Raw genomic sequence first — 19,203 nt, 5'->3', positions numbered from 1 at the left:
TGAGGTAAAAATTTGGAAGCAGTTTTACCTACATTCCACTCGGAGTGTACCTATGTGCTGACATGTACTTAGAGGAAATGAGACTTCAGAATCAAATTAATTACAATTTATTGGAATCAGTAAGATTTGAGATGTCTTAGAAAATTTGTCTATACAGTACAGAGTGAGTTGGCTGTGTGGTTAGGGTCGCGTGGCTTTGAGCGTACATTGGAGAGATGGTGGGTTTAAATTCCACCGTTGGTAGCCCTAAAAATGGTTTTCCATGCTTTCCCATTTTCATACAATGCAAATACTGGGGCTGTAGGGCCGCTACCTTCCCACTTCTAGATCTTTCTATCGCCTAAAACCTTGGATGTATCAGTGTGACGTTAGACCGCTATACAGGGTCTCTCAAATAAACCCGGGCCGAGCGCACTTGCATATTTCATTTTCTGAAAGCTTCGAAGATGTGAATAATACTGTGGAACAACTGAATCGTGGTAAAGTTGCAAGTATAGCAAACATGAATATGGGCATTGTACAGGGTGTGTACTCATACTGGAAATACTGGAGATATACTGGAGATATACTGGAATTTTTAACCATATACTTGAAAAATTATAAAATATACCGGAACAAATATTATCATTTGTTATAATCTACCCTGGATATTTGCACTCCAAAAGTCCAGGTAATTAGAATAATTGTTTAGATTGGCATTATAACTGAAAATGGCTTTATTGAGAAGTAATACTTATGTAGAACAGTAGTAACAGTACAGTTACTAGAATAATAACTTGTGACTTTCTCTAATAACCCGGCATCAGCACGTGACGTCCTCATCGCCCAGCATCTCGCTTGGTGTTGTAGACTGTAACTAACTCCCCTTTTCTACTAATACTGTTTTCAGTTTCTGTTCCCTTTTCCTCCATTCTTCTTTTTCCCAATACCGGTACTTCAAGTATAATAACAATGGATGCATTATATTATACTTCAAGTAGCCTATTTTATGCAAATAATATAATTAATTAATCCATTGTTATTTATTTATTTATTTATTTATTTACTAGCAAGATGCCCGTGCTTCGCTACGGCTTTTAAATGAAAGTTGTTATTCAGAGTTTTACATTTTGGAGAGTCCACTGTCAGCTGAGTCTGTAAAATACACCCTCAGTTCGTACGTCGTAGGTTTTGGGGGAATAATTATTTATTTTGTAATCTACCACTCACTTGAACCTTGTACGGAGGAATTTGAATGTTGTAAAACCATATCTGATTTAACATCTAGGACGTAAAAGCGACCAGCTGTGAAATTTTGATTTTGTACGTCGAACAGTAATGCAGGAATGAATACTTTCTTAAGGGGTGAATGTTTTGAAATATTTATTAACATCTAGAATATACAAGAACACCGTTCATAAAAAAAGTTATGTTCGTACCTAAAACGATTTTGGAAGAACGAAGAGAGTCAGCTATCATCTAAACCTCTTAGGGGAGAAATGTTTTCAAGTATACGATATTTTACACCTAGGACAGGCAAGAAGACCCTTCTCGTTAAATTACAACTTTGTACGCCAAACGGTTTTGGAGCGGGTGGAATGTTTAAAAATATTTCCTATTTATTTTTAAAGGAGATTCCAAATACCAATTTTCATGTCTGTAACATCTTTACACAGTGTGTGTTATGTGATACTCTTTCTTTGGCTGTGTTTATTGGATGTACTGCAAGTGTTAACGAAGTGATCCAAATAGCCAAACGTACATTGTCACTTAGAATCAGTGATATTAGATAAGACTTTTCAAGTATTGTGTGTGTTTTTATATAGCATTGTAAATTGAAAACAAACAGTTATATAGTATATTAGTTATACAGTAAAAACAACAATTTTTTCATGTATATAAAACTGGCAGTTTGTCAACTTTTTGTCTTGTGATTGTTTTGATTGTCTTACAAACAATTTTGTATTCATTGAGATTGTATTTTTTCCAAAGCAAGAGTTGTATACATTTTCTAATTAAGGAGATTTAAAACAGTGGGTGGAGTGGAGGGCTGTGAGGGGAGTTGGGTGGCCCTGTAAAAAATGTTAAAAATGGTTTGTATTTATAAAATCAAGTCTATCTGAATTTATTGAAAACAAAATATGCATTTGTTGGCAAAAATTACTAACATGAAATCATACAGGGTTGTGGAAAACAATCCACAGCCTGTTTCCAGTCATTCGACCGGGACAGGAATAGAATGAATGAAGCCCCCATCTAGCGGCGAGGATGGGAAATGTGCTGGCTGCCGAAGCCTGTCGCACTCCTCTGGGGCAATGATAAATGATTGACAGATGGATGAAAAATGACAGGGAAAACCGGAATACCGAGTGAAAAACCTGTCCCGCCTGCGCTTTGTCCAGCACAAATCTCCCATGGAGTGACCGGGAATGAAGGGTATAATTCTTCCTAAAGAACTTAAAAAAGTATTCATAGCATTAAGTACTGGAATGTTGCTGATAGTTATACTGAATATACTGGAAATATACTGGAATTTTGAGAATGGAACTCAGTAGACACCCTGTTGTGCTTTCAGAGAACCATGGATATGTGGAAATCAGAAAGGTTGCTGCAATGTTGTGTTTGATGGGAACGTTGGACTTGTGAAGTTTAAATATGCCTCCATTACCTCTTATATTGAACGTATTTTCAGTCGATACACTGTAAATCTGTCTTCAGAGAAAACATAAGATACATTTTCCAGCAATTAAAATAACATTTTGTAATCCATTGTTTTGATTACAGAGAATACGTGTGTTCTTAGAAGTTCCTATTAAAATGAAAAGTGTAACAGTATGTTTCATGCAGGCCTACTTAGTGTAGCTTCATCGAGGAAAGGTTCTTTTTTTAGGTCCATATATAATTCCATATTTCAATTAAAAAATAACTCAATATAAATGTGTACATATTTGATTTGTTTATTTAATTCGTATGACAACAGGATAACACTGTTACAATAGTACAAATATGTATAAATCAGTAGTAGGTCTCATACTGGGAAAATCCTCTGATTGCTGAGATGTCCATAAAGCAAAGCTTTAGGCCCAGCAGCCAATGCAGTTGCTATTTTGGCCCCAAAGAAATAGAGGAATGCAAATCTATGTAGTGCTTTCAATATGGCGACAGTTAGGACAAGATTTCAAAAACAAGAAATAACACTGTTACGAGATTAATCTATGGACCCATGATATAGAATCCAATATGGAGTAACTTAAGGCATAAGTTAAGACATATATCCCCTAAAAAAAAAAAAAAAGATCGTAAATTACGGAGATAACACATGAACGAACACTATCACCATATAAAACAAAAACACGGATATTTTCTGGAAACCACCAGCTCAAATGATGTCAAAAATCATTAATCTCCACTGCACATGAGCTTCATGGCCTACTGAAGCACAGATATTGATTCATTTTTAGTACTTGTAAATCCGTTCCATGGTCAGTACTCTGTTTCCACACTGTCACAACCAAAAATGAGACTGAGATTACAGTGGAAGCTACAGTTTTTCCCTGGTCCGCGTCAAGAGACATATTACAAAATATTGCATCCACGAAGAAATAGCATCATAAAGTTTATTTTCGCCACTGATCTGTTCCCTTCTCGCATGACAGGTGAAGAGGAACCTGGAAGGAAATGGATTGACAGTTAACAAGTATTCATCTTTCATAGACACCTTCCCGTTTTTGGTTCGATCCTGAAAGGCATGGAGATAACGTGAGTTTGAAATATGATGCATAAATGTGACGGGAAGTTCCCTCATGGCCTCCGATAAGGGAGGAGAACGCATAATAAATTATACAGTCAAGAGAAGTCCTAGAACTGCAGCTGTTATCGCGTAGAAATATAACAGGCGAGGAGAAACTCGGTTGGGAAGTGTTTCTTATTACACTGAGTTGATTAAGGACTGTGAAATGCTCTCTGTTTTACTTCTGAACGCAGCGAATTGCATACTTTGATTTGCTTTCTAGTACTTGGCAAAGATTTCTCAGAAGTAACAGTTCCTTCACTTCGTTGTAGTAATGCCATGCCTTATTAAATTTTCAACAATGTTAGCGAAAGAAAATATGAATTGCTAAGTTCTTGATAAAGTTTTATTCGTTCATTCAGGGAGTTTTATTATGTTGCACAAAAATCATAATAGAAAGCACAATGTCATACAAACTGCACTACACACGGTTCCAAGGACCTTAATAAAATTACTCTAATATTGCGTCATCTTTCTGTCAAATGTGGAATCGCCCTGATGTGGAATTATCCTGACCTCTGGGCCGTCATTGGCTCAGTGGCCTAGGTGCTGGCTTCCCACCCAGAAGGCCGATGTTCGAATCTCAGTCCATCATGGGTTGAGATTTCCATCTTAAAAATCTCGTGCTTCCGGAGGAGCAAATTGGCTTCGGTGGCTCCAGTGACCACGGGAATAGCCAGGATAAGCGGGAGAAATTGGAATTATCTTGGGTCACCAAATTCTTCTTCGTGTTCTTCTTGTTCTTCTGCAAGACGCCCAGACGTCGGCGTTCACCCTGGAGAAAGCACCCCTTAACGTGAAGAGTTGTTCAGTGTTGTTGATGCAAGTCCAGTCTTTGATGTTTTGGAGCCATTACATCGGTGGTCTACCATTCCTCTTTCTTTGCAATATCAGGTGTAGAAGCTCGTACTTTCTACCTCGTAGAACACGGCCTAAATAAGTTGTTTTCCTGGTATTATGATGTTTGCCAGCTCGCGCAGCTCTACTTCTCCATATATGGCACGGAAAACTACACAGTCTTCTTGGACTCTTATTATTGAAACCGCGCGCACTGTATTGTTTACTACGGTATTGTCGTGTTCATAGAAGTCCCGCCTAACATCTTACGTGGCTTGGGTTTAGTATATCGTGCTCATTTGTGTGGTATAGCTACATTAAAAAAGACTTGTTTTCACGAGTGCCAGTAACGGCTGCACGTTTGAAGTAAGTAATTCCTGTTTCCTTCTATAGTTATTTATATGAACCCTGTTGTGCTAGATTTTTCTCTAAGGTGCTTATGTGTATGGGGATTAGCTTAGGCATGTCTTGGCGATGATTGGTGTCCTTTCATTTGAAGTAGAAATTTGGTGGTACTTATCTGGCACGCTGGGCGGAAGTGCTGTCTTTCTGTCCGGCACAACTCAGCCTATAATTGTTATAGTTCTGATGTTACTTTCCGTTCATTTCATTCTTCATTATCAACCTACCAATGCATAATAGTGTAGGCTATAAATTACATGGTTAAATTAAACCATTTTTAATCACACAGAGACAAATTTTCTCATAAAATTGACACTTTACTGCGGTTTTCTTGTTTAAATGTATCTTTTATGCAGTTATTCATCCTGTCTTTTCACGTGCTTCACATTTATGGGTTCGTACATTTTTCTAGGGGAATTTTATGACAAGAAATACTCGACTTGTTGGAAAATGATGAACTTTCTGACGTAGAAAATGTATTCATCGAGCCTCCAGACGCTGCAGTTTTGTCGGACGAAGACAGCGGGAATGAAAATGGAGGTGGCTTCGCCGACAATTTACCTGGTAGTCAGCTTCTAGCGAACGCAGAATTAGTGACCCGTGAAACTCCAACTGACTATCAAGACTTTGAAGGGATGCCTGTTGAAGTGAATCAAGCTGAGTTGGTACAAGTAAGACCCAGAAAGGTACATCGAATTCCTGAAAAATGCGATAAGCGAAACCTTATCACACGTTCAGGAATATTTCCCAACAGTGACTTCAGCGAACTTCGAGAAAAATCGTGCGTTGAACTATTCGAGTCAATTTTTACAGATGACATTTTTGATCACTTAGTTTCTGAATCTAACAAATATGCCAGCTTTTTGAACTGTCCTTCCCCGAATATTACTAGGCTAGAAATGAAAGTTTTCATTGCAATTTTGATTTTATCTGGATACAATACCGTTCCATCGAAGAGATCATAATGGGAGGACGCGTGTGATGTGCACCATTCTGTGGTGGCAAGTGCTATGCGGCGAAGCAGGTTTCTTGAAATTTGCCGTTTCATTCACTGTGCTGATAACACGAAACCAAATTTCAACGACAAAATGTGGAAGCTGAAACCTCTAATTGATCTTCTACGTGCCCGTTTCATGGAAAACTTTCGAGCTGAGGAGCACTTGTCATATGATGATTGTATGGTGCCATATTTCGGGAGGCATTTCTGCAAACAATTTATAAGAGGAAAACCCATTCGTTTTTGTTTCAAGGTACGGTGTCTAAACACTCGTCATGGATATCTTGTAGATTTTGAAGTATACCAAGAAAAAAATCCTAAAGCGAATGCCCAGTATGAAGCAGAATTTGGGAAGTGCGCAGCCCCCCTTGTAACAATGCTGGATAATCTTCGACCGGACCTAAAAAATTTGCCCTTCAAATTATACTTCGTCAATCTCTTCACTGGAATGGGATTGCTAACACATCTTGGTGCACGGGGATATGGTGCTATAGGCACACTTCGAGAAAATCGCATTCCTAAGGATTGTAATCTGAAATCTTCCGCTACCATGAAGAAGGGAAAGCGGGGTACATATGATTACCTAAAGAGGAAGGTGTTCAGGTTTGCCGTTGGGTCAGTAGTAACCGTAGCATCTACATGCTATGGAGTGCACCCTGAAAAACAGGTATCTCATTATGTGAAAGAAAAAGGACAGGCTAGAGGTGGAAAAGTCAGAGTGTCTCAGCCATACATGATTTCTCAGTACAATGTTGGTATGGGAGGTACTGATCGTATGGGTCGTAACTTGACAGATGCGCGAATCGGAATACGAAGAAAAAAATGGTGGTGGGCAATATTTGCCTGGCTCGTCGATGTAGCATAGCAGCTGAAACACATTTCTCACCTTGATTTTCGACGAGCACACGCTACAAAGCTGCTCCCTTGTTCAGCAGATGTCATTGGTTTGGACATAATGCAGTGCAGGAACTTCGGTACGATGGAATGCATCACTGGCCTTCTACAATTCTAGGAGCGAAGAGAAGAAGATGTGTGTCAGAAAACTGCCTTGCTAGGCCTAGAACCCAGTGTACCAAGTGCAATGTAGGTTTATCATACGCGCAAAGGAAATAAGTAGTGTGTACTTGCCTTTCAGAATATCACCGTTAGTACAGTACTTATATGAACAAGTGACTTACCTTTCTACATACCGCTGCTATAATTCTTCGTACAGACTGATTGCCTCATGATGTAATGTAATAAGTGTTTTGGGTAGCTTGTGAGATTCTAGCATTATTATTTAAAATATAAATTAATTTCATCATAAAATTAACAACTCAGGTCATTTACAACCCCTATAAAATCATCCCTAGCACCAAAAATCAAACATCTAGGTATTTTTAATAGTTCTGGAAGAACATTATTTTTGTAATATATGCAAATATTGAAGAAAAACTTGTATACTGATAATTTACAAAGAAGGTATTGGATGAAAGCATATCAATAAGTAAAATGCGGAATAACATCCAAACTCCCGTATATGAAACAAAAGACAGCACTACCGCCCAGCGTGCCATATATAGCACGGACCTCTTCTCGGAAGTTACATGCCAAATGAATAAAATGAAAGCTGTTCCCGGATCTTCACATGCACATTATGCTACGTTAAAACTTACAACTTGATTCTCAAAAAAGTAAAATCTTGGGCGGATCCAGGTTAACACTTCATTGTTGGTTAAAAAATCTGTTCAGGATATTCTGAGCATTCTCCTATGTAACCACATTTCAAAGGCTTCTAATCTATTCATGGTGGAAGCTCTGACAGCACATAAAGCACATAACATCTCAATAGCTTTTGCATGAGTTTGAGGTTTAGATTATCATCACAAAAGAATGACCCTATATTTTGGAAAGATGATCGGCAGATTTCAGTGTGGCGTCTAATCTCTTTTTCAGGGTCCACATTGTCTCTTATCGTGTTCCCAAGATATGTGAACTGAAATCACGGGAATAGAAGCAGTTTTTGGGTGGTTGAGCTGTGTGCATTTGAAGAGTTTCGCCTAGACGTGCTATTTGGGCTCATCAGTTGGAGAGGCGTGCCAGTCCAACTGATGAGTCTGGACGAAATTCTGTAAACCCACATGGCAAGGTGCTTCTATTCCTGTGATTTTAAGATCTGCGGCTGGAAACATGTGAACTGACTTACTCGTTCAGTGTTTTGATTATTTAATGAAATGGAGAGACTTTCCTGGTTGCTTCTGCTAAATACCATCAACTTGGTTTTGTGGTATATCGTAATCCACTGAGATGATTTCTACTGAGCAGTCCTTGAAATTTAAACGTGTCATATATAATTAGGGTGTCATCTGCTTATCTAATATTGTTTGACTAGTCCATTTACTTTCACACCTATAGTTGGACCCACGAGAGTTGGAGCCTGAGTAACTACGAAGTATGCTGCGTTGTCATGCTTACCTCCATCTGTGGCATATCACCCTCTCATACAGACTGAATATTTAATCAAGTGTATAGGCCTAATGCAACTGAATAAACTCGTTCCTAAGCTTGTGCTAATAATTCCAACATTTAAGACAGAACACGTCACTTGCGATGAGTATGAGGTTTCATAATCACTAAAGTGGCAATAACCTCAAGAAATGCACATGTTGAGAAGAGAATAGAACTGTGCAACTAGCCACTGAACTTAAAACTAACAACGAAAATAATATTCAGGAAACAAACACGTAAAGCAGCAACAACCAATACAGCTAACACGGCACCATTCCGAATAATATCACAAAAGCGATTGAGAGAAAGCGAACCCACGTGCCATAGCTACAGGCCATTTTCGAGCAGCGTGGCGCTAAACGGCCCAACTATTGCTCAGTATCATGCAAGGCTTCTTTGAAGATGTGATCGGCATAGAGGTTGTGTAATAGCGGTGAAAGAATGCAACCTTGGCGTACTCCCCTTTTGATACTTATCGCTCACGTTCTTGTTCGCACATTCTCGACTGTGCCTCGCTGGTTCCAGTGAAGATTTTATATGATGCGGATATTTTTTATGTCTAACCGTTTCTTATGGAGCCCAGTGTGGCCCGGCTGGCGTGACTTAAATGCGGGCAGCTTACGCAGCGAAGCAAAAAACCCTTTTCAAGATATTCCGGTTTGATTTACGGATTTATATACTGCGCTCGATATAAACAGTCTGTTTGTTTTCTTTTCTTATATTAATTCATTCTAAGAAAACTGACTCGTTATAATTTTTGTGTTATGATCTGCAAAGGTACTGGGTTTAAGCGTACAAGTGACGATTTACAATTCCTTGGATGGGAATAACAGTATTTCAATTTATTTAAATGTAAAATTCCTGTTATTCATTAAGCAAGAAGTAACATAATTACATAACGTAACAATGATTGTGCACAGTGTTGTAGTGTTGTGTGACTTTCTGTGTTCACTGAATTTCTGAAAATAGTAATTAGAATTTAACAGGCGTGCGGTGATGTGGCGAGAGAGAGTTTCATCACGAGCGAGCGAGGACTATCCACAGTGTAAATGTATCTACCAGATAGACGTACAGTTTGCCTTCAAATAAATAACCTCACTAATTTTATTCCCGGTAAGCATGATTGGATTGTTGGTGAGTTCATCAGATAATTTAAACCCAAACAACCACAACCCACGGCTTATCCACGTTAACTCTGTATTATATTAGAAATGTTTCTAAAGCACCTCTTAAAATATAATAGTGAAAATTGTAATTCATCACGTACAGTATAAAAAAAATTATTTGTGGTTGTAGGCAAAACTCTACTGTATCCGGTCAAAATACATAAATCGCACACAACATAATTAACTTATTTCCTTCAACCTAAATTGAAAATGACGTGGATTTCTGCCCTCTTCCTTTCATTATTTCTTGCTTCCATTTCAACCTCGGTTATCGCCACAGTGATCAAGCGTGATTGGCGCCCAACCTTCACGGCCTGTGACGTAGCCACAACGTCACTGTGGTTGAACAGCATACGCTGATCGCCTGCCAGCCCGCCCACTTACAGTAGTGGGCGCCTGCGGGACGGAACACGCTGCGGTCTGGACGCTTTGTAAGGATAAGGATACAGATGCAGGTCCTTTTCCATGCTGTTTCGACACGACGATCTCTTAAATTACATTTGCACAGATAAACGGCGTTGAGATTTCGTCCGACTTCATTGCAGCAGCAATGTTTTCTGTTGTTCGAGCTCTTATCGGATAGTTACGGTTTTTATGCGCTACACAGTCCGTTTCACGCTATTTTGCAACTAAGTTTTACATTGCGAACTTTGCTGAAGGTTTTACCGAAAAACTTCCAGTCTTAAACTCCTGCGCAAACACTTTCACTCAGGTTTTCCAAGAATCGTGCTTCACATAACACTCGACAGTGAACACGCGTAGTTTACCGTGAGTTTCATTAAATAGGTCTGCTCCTCTCACTCACGCACACAATGGGGCATGACTTTTAGTGCCGAGAGTGTCCGAGGAGGCACGCGCAGACATGTGGCAGCAACCGATTGGTGCATCGAAATCACGGTTTCCAGCATTTTCTGTGTTGGGCAGTCTAGAAAGCAGCAGGGCACGATCCTCACACCAGTTGTTACCAAGCAGTGGGATTGAAAGCAAGTTAAGATGTCAGTGTGGTCTAAATGTGAATATCGCGCAATTATCCGCTACAATTTTGCTCGTGCATTAACTGTTGACCAGTGCCTGGAGGAAATGAGTGCTGTGCTGCGGAAAGACTCTCCACATCGGTCAAATATTTTCCGCTGCTACAAAGAGTTCCAAAGGGGAAATTTTGGGGTTGAAGACGATCCTCGTTCTGGGTGACCGTCTGAAGCAGTGACTAAGGAAAACATTGAAGCTGTAAGGAAAATGTTGCAGCAGGAGAGGCGGTTGACATATCGACAGATAGAAGAGACCCTCCACATCCCTGCACCAGCTATTCATTCAATTCTACACGACCATCTCCATGTTAGAAAGGTTTGTTCCCTGTGGGTGCCCCATTCACTTTCAGAGGAACAAAGGGCACATAGAGTGAAATGGTGCCGAAAAATGGTAAAACAGTTTGAAAATGGGACTTCGCGTAATGTCAGTAGCATCGTTACAGGTGACGAAACTGAGCTTTATTATTACTATGACCCAACAAACTCCTAGAACAAGGTGTGGCTGTTTGAAGATGAGGGTACTCCTGTCACTGTGCGAAAGTCAAGGTCAGTGAAGAAAAGGGTGATTGCAGCATTCTTCACTAAACGGGGCGTCCTGACTTGGGTTGCGCTAGAAACACAATTGACAGTAATGAAAAGTGGTACAGTGAGACTTGTCTGCCTCAGGTCACCCAGGCCCTTAAGCAGCTCCGTCCAAGGTCACGGCTCAACACTTGGCTCTTGCATCACGACAATGCTCCAGCACATTGTGCTAATGTAAGAATGGATTTTCTTGCCAGATCAGGGTTGCTGTGCTTGATCACCCTCCATACAGTCTTGATCTTGCCCCAGGTGACTTCGCACTCTTCCCATAAGTGAAGATCAAGCTGAAAGGGCAGCGTTTTGCATCCGACGAGGCGCTTCTGGCAGCATGGGATCAAGTGTGTGAAAATGTAACCGAAGAAAAGTGGCAGAGTTGGTTCAGTGACTGGTTTCGACGTATGGAGAAGTGTATTGAGAGTGGTGGAAATTATTTGGAAAAAATCTAAAGCGTTCACTCACATTGTAAAACTTCGCTAGTGCCCTTTGTATTTTCTGGGTCACTTTTATTCTGTCCATCCTGTATTTTAATATAGAAAAGGCGGTAGTAATCAGTAACCAGGACGTTTGTCTTTTTCTTCGCTATCCGTGTTGGTGTGTGTCTTGCTTAATTTAAGTTGCTGTTGGTCTCTTGCATGTTGAGGACATTTTTATTTTCCGGATAAATTAGAATTATTGATCGTATAAATGTTTCTGCGTTGGTGTTTTCTCGTGAAAGGTGTTTTCAATTAATTGTGAAAATGACTCCTCCGACTAGTAAGCTACAGTGCGGACAAAAGTAGCGGAGTGTCACAGTGTGTAAACAATGTTCTGAACATATCAAGTTCAGTGGAAATGCAACGAACTTTTTATCATGATTTTACACACAATATTTTGATCTTAGATTTAATTTTCTTAATTATTTTATTTCTCTTGGAACAGTTGTAATCTCAGATTTAACGTAATTCAATATTTTAAAAATTGATATCCAGAAATATGGGAATTTTGTTTTAATAATGTCGACATATCGATATTTTCATTAAGTATCGATGTATGTATGTTGGGTACTCAGCCCGAAGGCTGGTTTGATCCTCTGCAGTTCTACCAACAGCTGTCATAAATAGCCTGGGTGTCACTGAAGAGGCGTACTGATATCGAACGAAATATTGTGTTTCCCGTACCGTGGATGTCAGAGGTTCCGCGTCCAGGATAATCTCCAGTCACGTCAACTTTTCCCTCCCACGGGCTGTACATGTCATTTCGGAGGTTGTGACCGAAATAGGTTGCGTTTTACGAGGTTTAAGGCTTCACATGACGTTGGTGACATCCATCACATTTATTTTGGATTAAAATTAAATTGGTATTCAGAATATTTTGAATCCCCTCTTGGCCCACATCCGGCTCAAATGAAACCTCCCAAACATCAAGTATGGTACCCTAAAGCGATATACTTGTAAATTTTGGAGTGGAGAGTTTAGAAATTCGCAGACGGAAGGATGCAGTAAATTTTTAAAGTTGTAAACTATGCTGTTGATAACCCTGAATTACTGTCTCTCTTAAATTTCCATGTACCTTGCTTCAGTTCCAGAAATAACATTTTAAAATTAAAAGAAAAAAACGACGTGTTCCCATGATAACTCGCCGGTAAACAGGCTCTGTAGTATCTTCAACAGTGCCATTCAGAAAAATAATGGCCTTGATTTAAGTCTGCCATTGCGTGACTTTGTAACTGAACATCGCGCAATTGTATGAAGTCCTAAAAATAGGGGAAATTGTAAGGTGAAGTTCTATAATATTATGCTTGTACATGTATTGCTTCATTAATTTTGTCATTTTACTTTGTCGTGTGTTGTTCCACCAAATTAACATAAGGTTCTTTAGTTTTTAATGTAGGAAATTAGATAAAATTGTAGAATATAGTTTAGATATAAGTGTCACCATGTTAATAGTAGCTTATCTGACGTAGTTGTCACTGTAATTGGGACACTAAGTCCTGTAGTGTGCAATAAATAAATAAATAAATCATCATCATTATTAGTCGTTATGCTCATTACTGAGCGTCGTGACCTCATAACTCCATCATTTCCGTGTTGCAACCTTGACAAGATGTTTCCATCCCGAGCGGTATTCACATTTCTTCAATATGGTCTGAAGTGGTAGCCCAGTGATCTTCTTCGCCTGATCTATCCATCTACTTGCTGTTCTTCCTCGTGGTCTACTGCCTTCGATTTTTCCTTGTAAAATGATCTTTTCCAAGTTTTCTCCGTCTCGTCTGAAAATGTGGCCAAGGAACTGGAGCTAATACTCACTCACACGGGAAGATAGACGTTCCTTGACGCAGAGTTGGTCCAGAATGGAAACATTAGTAGTTCTTTCTGCCCAGGGTACACGTAGCATTCTCCGCCAACACCACATCTCAGAGGCATTAATGCGCTTTTTGTCTTTAGCATTCACGATCCAGGTCTCACATCCGTACAAAAAGACGGAGAACACTAGTGATTCTACCAAGCGCATCTTCGTAGCTTTTGATATTGCCCGGTTCTGCCAGATCTTAGTAGGTTTAACCATTGCAGCACGACCTAAGACAATACGTCCTTTTACCTCTGTATCACAGCTTCCCGTCTCGTTGATGACTGACCCCAGGTATACAAATGAAATAAATAAATAAATAAATAAATAAATAAATCGTAATTTCAACTGACCTGTCAGTACATGGCTTGGTTGTCAGGCCATCACGTCCACAGCGAAGGCTTCTCGCAGGAGAAAAGTGCTGTGCTCTGCGAGCGGGTAAATCTCGCGTCCCCCACCCTGGTAATCTCGTTTGAGCGCGTGCCCCTCACTGTGATGGACGTCAAGGGTAGCTAACTTACTTTCCGGACTGGAAGTTGTTCTTTTCCTGAGATAGGGGTTTGGCTGTCACTGGAAGTTTTCGTGACTCTCTTTACAATCCTTGCTTTGCTGCCAAAAGCTGTTATTCTTCAAAGTCATTTTAAACTGATGAATTGCTCTTCTGTATTTCCTTGCAAGGAATGGATATCGCAACGTTCTTGTTGAAGAAATAGAACACGTTAGTGCAGCATGTGGCCTTTATATCAGTATCAAGAGTCAATGTGTATAAAAGTAATCATCTACATCGAAATCGACTTTCAACCTCTTACGTCGTGTTACGTACATGTAGTACGTGTTGAAGAGATGTTAAGTACAGAACAAAAATGGCCAACCGGACACCAATGGGATCCGAACCGACAACCTCCCGATTTCGCGTCGGTTGCTCTACCAATTCAGCTATGGTGGCCTAGGTCATTATTCTGTTGCAAAGGATCTAAGCTACAGGTCTGGCACTACTGCCATCACTCTGTAGAGTGCGTGCAAGTCGCCCGTTGTGGGCCAAGTTAATAATAATAATTTCGTGTGGCTATTTCTAGCCTGGTGCAGCCCTTGTAAAGCAGACCCTCCGATGAGGGTGGGCGGCATCTGCCATGTGTAGGTAATTGCGTGTTATTGTGGATAGTGTTATGTGTGGTGTGTGCCAGTTGCAAGGATGTTAGGGACAGCACGAACACCCAATCCCCGCGCCACTGGAATTAACCAATGAAGGATTCCCGGCTGGCTATCGAACCCGGCACCCTCTGAAACGAAGGCCATTACGCTGAGCATTAAGCCAATGAGTCGGATGGCCAAGTCAAAGAATATTGTAGTTTAGGACTACACAAAGTAGTTAAAGAGTTTTTTGTTTACCTTCTTTATCTTTTGTTCTACTGCTTGCGCTTCTTTTCTCTGTTTGGTCCAAATTGTTCCGTTCATTTCGACTACAATGCGGTCAATATTCATAAACATCTACACAATGGTACCACTATCGGACGTGTTATTGAATTGAATTTAAAGATTTGAGCAGTTGGTTACTTCACTGATTAAATTAAATGTAGAATTTGAATGCCTAGAAATTCTTTCTGCCAATCCTTGCAAATGAGAGGAAATTTGTGCGGAAGATCCTCGGCCATCATCGGTATTTCAAGTCAAATGTACAGTTTTTCTATAAATTTGAAATTACCCTGGCGCAGCCCTTGTAAACCAGACGCTTCGATGGAAGTAGGCAGGGTTGTAGGTTGGTGTTGTGTGTCGTGTATGAGCTAGAGGAATTTGGGAACAAGAGATTTAACCGTCCGGGACTAAAATCCTAGGACCTTACCGAGAATCAAACTCAGTCAGGCAACTTAACGAAACCAGGAGATATAAATTTGTCATTTGGGGGGCGGGGCTGTAGAATAACACACACGGTATCCTCTCTCTGTATGCATATTCAGTTTTTTTGTGGAACAAGAGTTTTCCTCATCATCTTTCGTTCTTCCTTCAGATTTGTTCAATATTATTATTATTCTTTTACGGCCTCATTGCACCACTTCAGTCAGTCATTTTCTTGTCATCATCTTCCATAAGTTTTCTTTCCGAATTCCCCTGTAACGTTTTATTTGTTTTGATCTTTTGTGTTGTTCCTAATTTGTAATGACCTGTTTCATTGTATGTCGTTTGCCTATTTTTTGTTTAAATCATATTTTTATGTTCTTCAGTTAGTTGCAGTGTTATTTCTAGTTCTGCCATATCCTCTCTAATTTCCTTAATCCATCGTACTTGTTGCTTCAGATTCCGCAATTCCTCTATATTTTTTTGGTATTATTATTAGTTATTGGACATACAGTGCAGTATTGTTGGAGGTATCGTTATTTAACCATGTCACATCTTGTTTGGTCTGGAGGTTTACCTCACAAGCCCAGAGGAAATACCGACCGTGACCCAGACGACTGCGGCTGGTTGTAGTTAGTATTTGGCAAGTCCAGTATCGGATTACGAGCGTTCCTCGCCAAACCCGCAAATTGGCTTCGTGCTTCACAGAATTATCAGTGAGAACTGGGCGTTTTCTGGGGGATAAGGAAGTAGAGTGGAGTACTTGAGGGAGGATTGGAGCTCTGTTTTAATAGCGGCTTATATGACACCGCAGACGCGGGACAGCGTAGGAAGATAACTTAGCTGTCCCCCAATGGGCTTGAAAACTGAGGAATAGAATATTTGTCACTGTGTTAGTTTCGTACTCCTAGATTTGATTAGTATTAAAATATTTTCTCTTAGAATGGCGTCTCATTCTGCAGATTACTCTTGTTTCGATATGGCAGACACTGGTCATGCGCACATGATCGTGATGTTTGTACTGTCCATGTTTACTGTATTTATTTACTTATTTATTTATTTATTATTTAGGTACGTAAACGCAATAACATTCCTTGGGGCACCAATCGTCGGACCAACGGCTGACTCGCAACTGTATGCCCACCTCGTCCACGGTCGAAAGTGTCTTGTTTGCTTTATGCGCCATCTAAAGGCTGTATAAAGCTTTAAATCGACCTTATTTTAAATCCTACAGGTGCGTGTTAGCTGTCATTTTCCACGTTATTGCTGTTCGAATGTCCGATTGCTCTTGCGCTTTAAAATGATACACTAAAAATATAGACATTTATACATCTTAATTATAGACTTATGCCTTTCAGCGTTCAGTCTGCAAGCCTCTGTCAATCTACCAAATGCCGCCACAATCCTCTGTTTGAACTAGCTGTGTGGCCTCGTTTAGCTCTGCAGTATAAGTCATTAGCAACTGAGTCTCTACTTTTCTCATCCTGCATAACAGAATACATTATCTATCCTCCTCCATTCGCCTCACATGACCCCACAACCCAAGCCGGTTTATGCGTACAACTTCATCAATCGAGTTCATTCTTAACTTGATCTTTATCTCCTCATTCTGAGTACCCTCCCGTTTGTACTGACCATATCTGTTACTTCTAATTTATGAATAAGATATCCTGAGAACATCCAGTTTTCACTTCCGTAAAGCAAAGTTGGTCTGAAAACAGACCGCTGTAAAGATTGTTTCGTCCGGAAGTTGACTTCTTCCTCCAGACTTTTAAGTAGCTTTCTAGCCTTTAAGCTCTCTTGAGTTGTCCTATTTTTAAAATTTGAAGTGACTTAGGAATATGATACAGGAAACCTCTGCAGAAGCCGACGTACTTTTCTCACTCTCGGTTACTAATATGTCGGCTATGGGCTTAATGTAAGTATGGCCAGACGATGTTTCCTAGCAACCATGCAGGCTGTGATGTAAGGTATTGATCGATGGCCAGACAATGTTACCTAGCAACCATGCAGGCTGTGATGTAAGGTATGGATGGATGGCCAGACAATGTTACCTAGCAACCGTGCAGGCTGTGATGTAAGATATAAATGGATGGCCGGACAATGTTACCTAGCAACCGTGCAGGCAGTGATATAAGGTATGGATGGATGGCCAGACAATGTTACCTATCAACCGTGTGGTTATGATGTAAGGTATGGATGGATGGCCAGACAATGTTAATAAGGTATGGATGGATGGCCAGACAATATTACCTAGCAACCGTGCAGGTTGTGATGTAAGGTATTGATCGATGGCCAGACAATGTCACCTAGCAACCATGCAAGCTGTGATCTAAGGTATGGATGGATGGCCAGAGAGTGTTACCTAGCAACCGTGCAGGCAGTGATGTAAGGTATGGCTGGATGGCCAGACAATGTTACCTAGCAACCCTGCAGGCTATGATGTAAGGTATGGATGGATGGCCAGACAATGTTATCTAGCCACCGTGCAGGTTGTGATGTAAGGTATTGATCGATGGCCAGACAATGTTACCTAGCAACCATGCAAGCTGTGATCTAAGGTATGGATGGATGGCCAGAGAGTGTTACCTAGGAACCGTGCAGGCAGTGATGTAAGGTATGGCTGGATGGCCAGACAATGTTACCTAGCAACCGTGCAGGCAGTGATGTAAGGTATGGCTGGATGGCCAGACAATGTTACCTATCAACCGCTGTATCCTAAACTCGTGACATTTTTCGGAGGAAAGGAATTTTCCGCATTTCTTCGGACATTTTTTAAAAATTCCAGATGTTCACTATTTTCAAAGTATACTTGTAGAACTCACTGAGACGAATCAAACGACACCTCATACCTAAGGTATGGCTGGATGGCCAGACAATGTTACCTAGCAACTGTGCAGGTTGTGATGTAAGGTATGGATGGATGGCCAGACATTGTTACCTAGCAGCCATGCAGGCTGTTATGTAAGGTATGGATGTATGGTCAGTGTTACCTAGCAATCTTGCAAGTTGTGATCTAAGGTATGGATGGCCAGACAATGTTACCTAGCAATCGTACAGGTTGTGATCTAAGGTATGGATAGATGGCCAGATAATGTTCCCTTGTAATAGTGCAGGTTGTGATGTAAGGTATGGATGGATGGCCGGACAATGTTAATAAGGTATGGATGGATGGTTAGACAATATTACCTAGCAACCGTGCGCGCAGTGATGTGAGGTATGGATGGGTGGTCAGACAATGTTACCTAGCAACCGTGCAGGCTGTGATGTGAGGTATGGATGGATGGTCAGACAATGTTACCTAGCAACCGTGCGCGCAGTGATGTGAGGTATGGATGGGTGGTCAGACAATGTTACCTAGCAACCGTGCACGCAGTGATGTGAGGTATGGATGGGTGGTCAGACAATGTTACCTAGCAACCGTGCAGGCTGTGATGTGAGGTATGGATGGATGGCCAGACAATGTTACCTAGCAACCGCGCAGGCTATGTCTTATGGCTGGTTGCCACCCGAAATTGTTAGCCGTTGATGGATGGCCATGACCGAGAGATATATGTATGGTCATTTGATTCTCGCGAAGGTTTCTTTTTACGCTCAGCATTAGCGACGTTGGACTTGGAATTCTGTGGCGAGTCGCTGTATCCTAAACTCGTGACATTTTTCGGAGGAAAGGAATTTTCCGCATTTCTTCGGACATTTTTTAAAAATTCCAGATGTTCACTATTTTCAAAGTATACTTGTAGAACTCACTGAGACGAATCAAACGACACCTCATAT

Source organism: Anabrus simplex, chromosome 3 (genome assembly GCF_040414725.1).
Source record: "Anabrus simplex isolate iqAnaSimp1 chromosome 3, ASM4041472v1, whole genome shotgun sequence".
Classification (NCBI taxonomy): Eukaryota; Metazoa; Arthropoda; class Insecta; order Orthoptera; family Tettigoniidae; genus Anabrus; species Anabrus simplex.
This window is presented reverse-complemented; position numbering follows the sequence as displayed.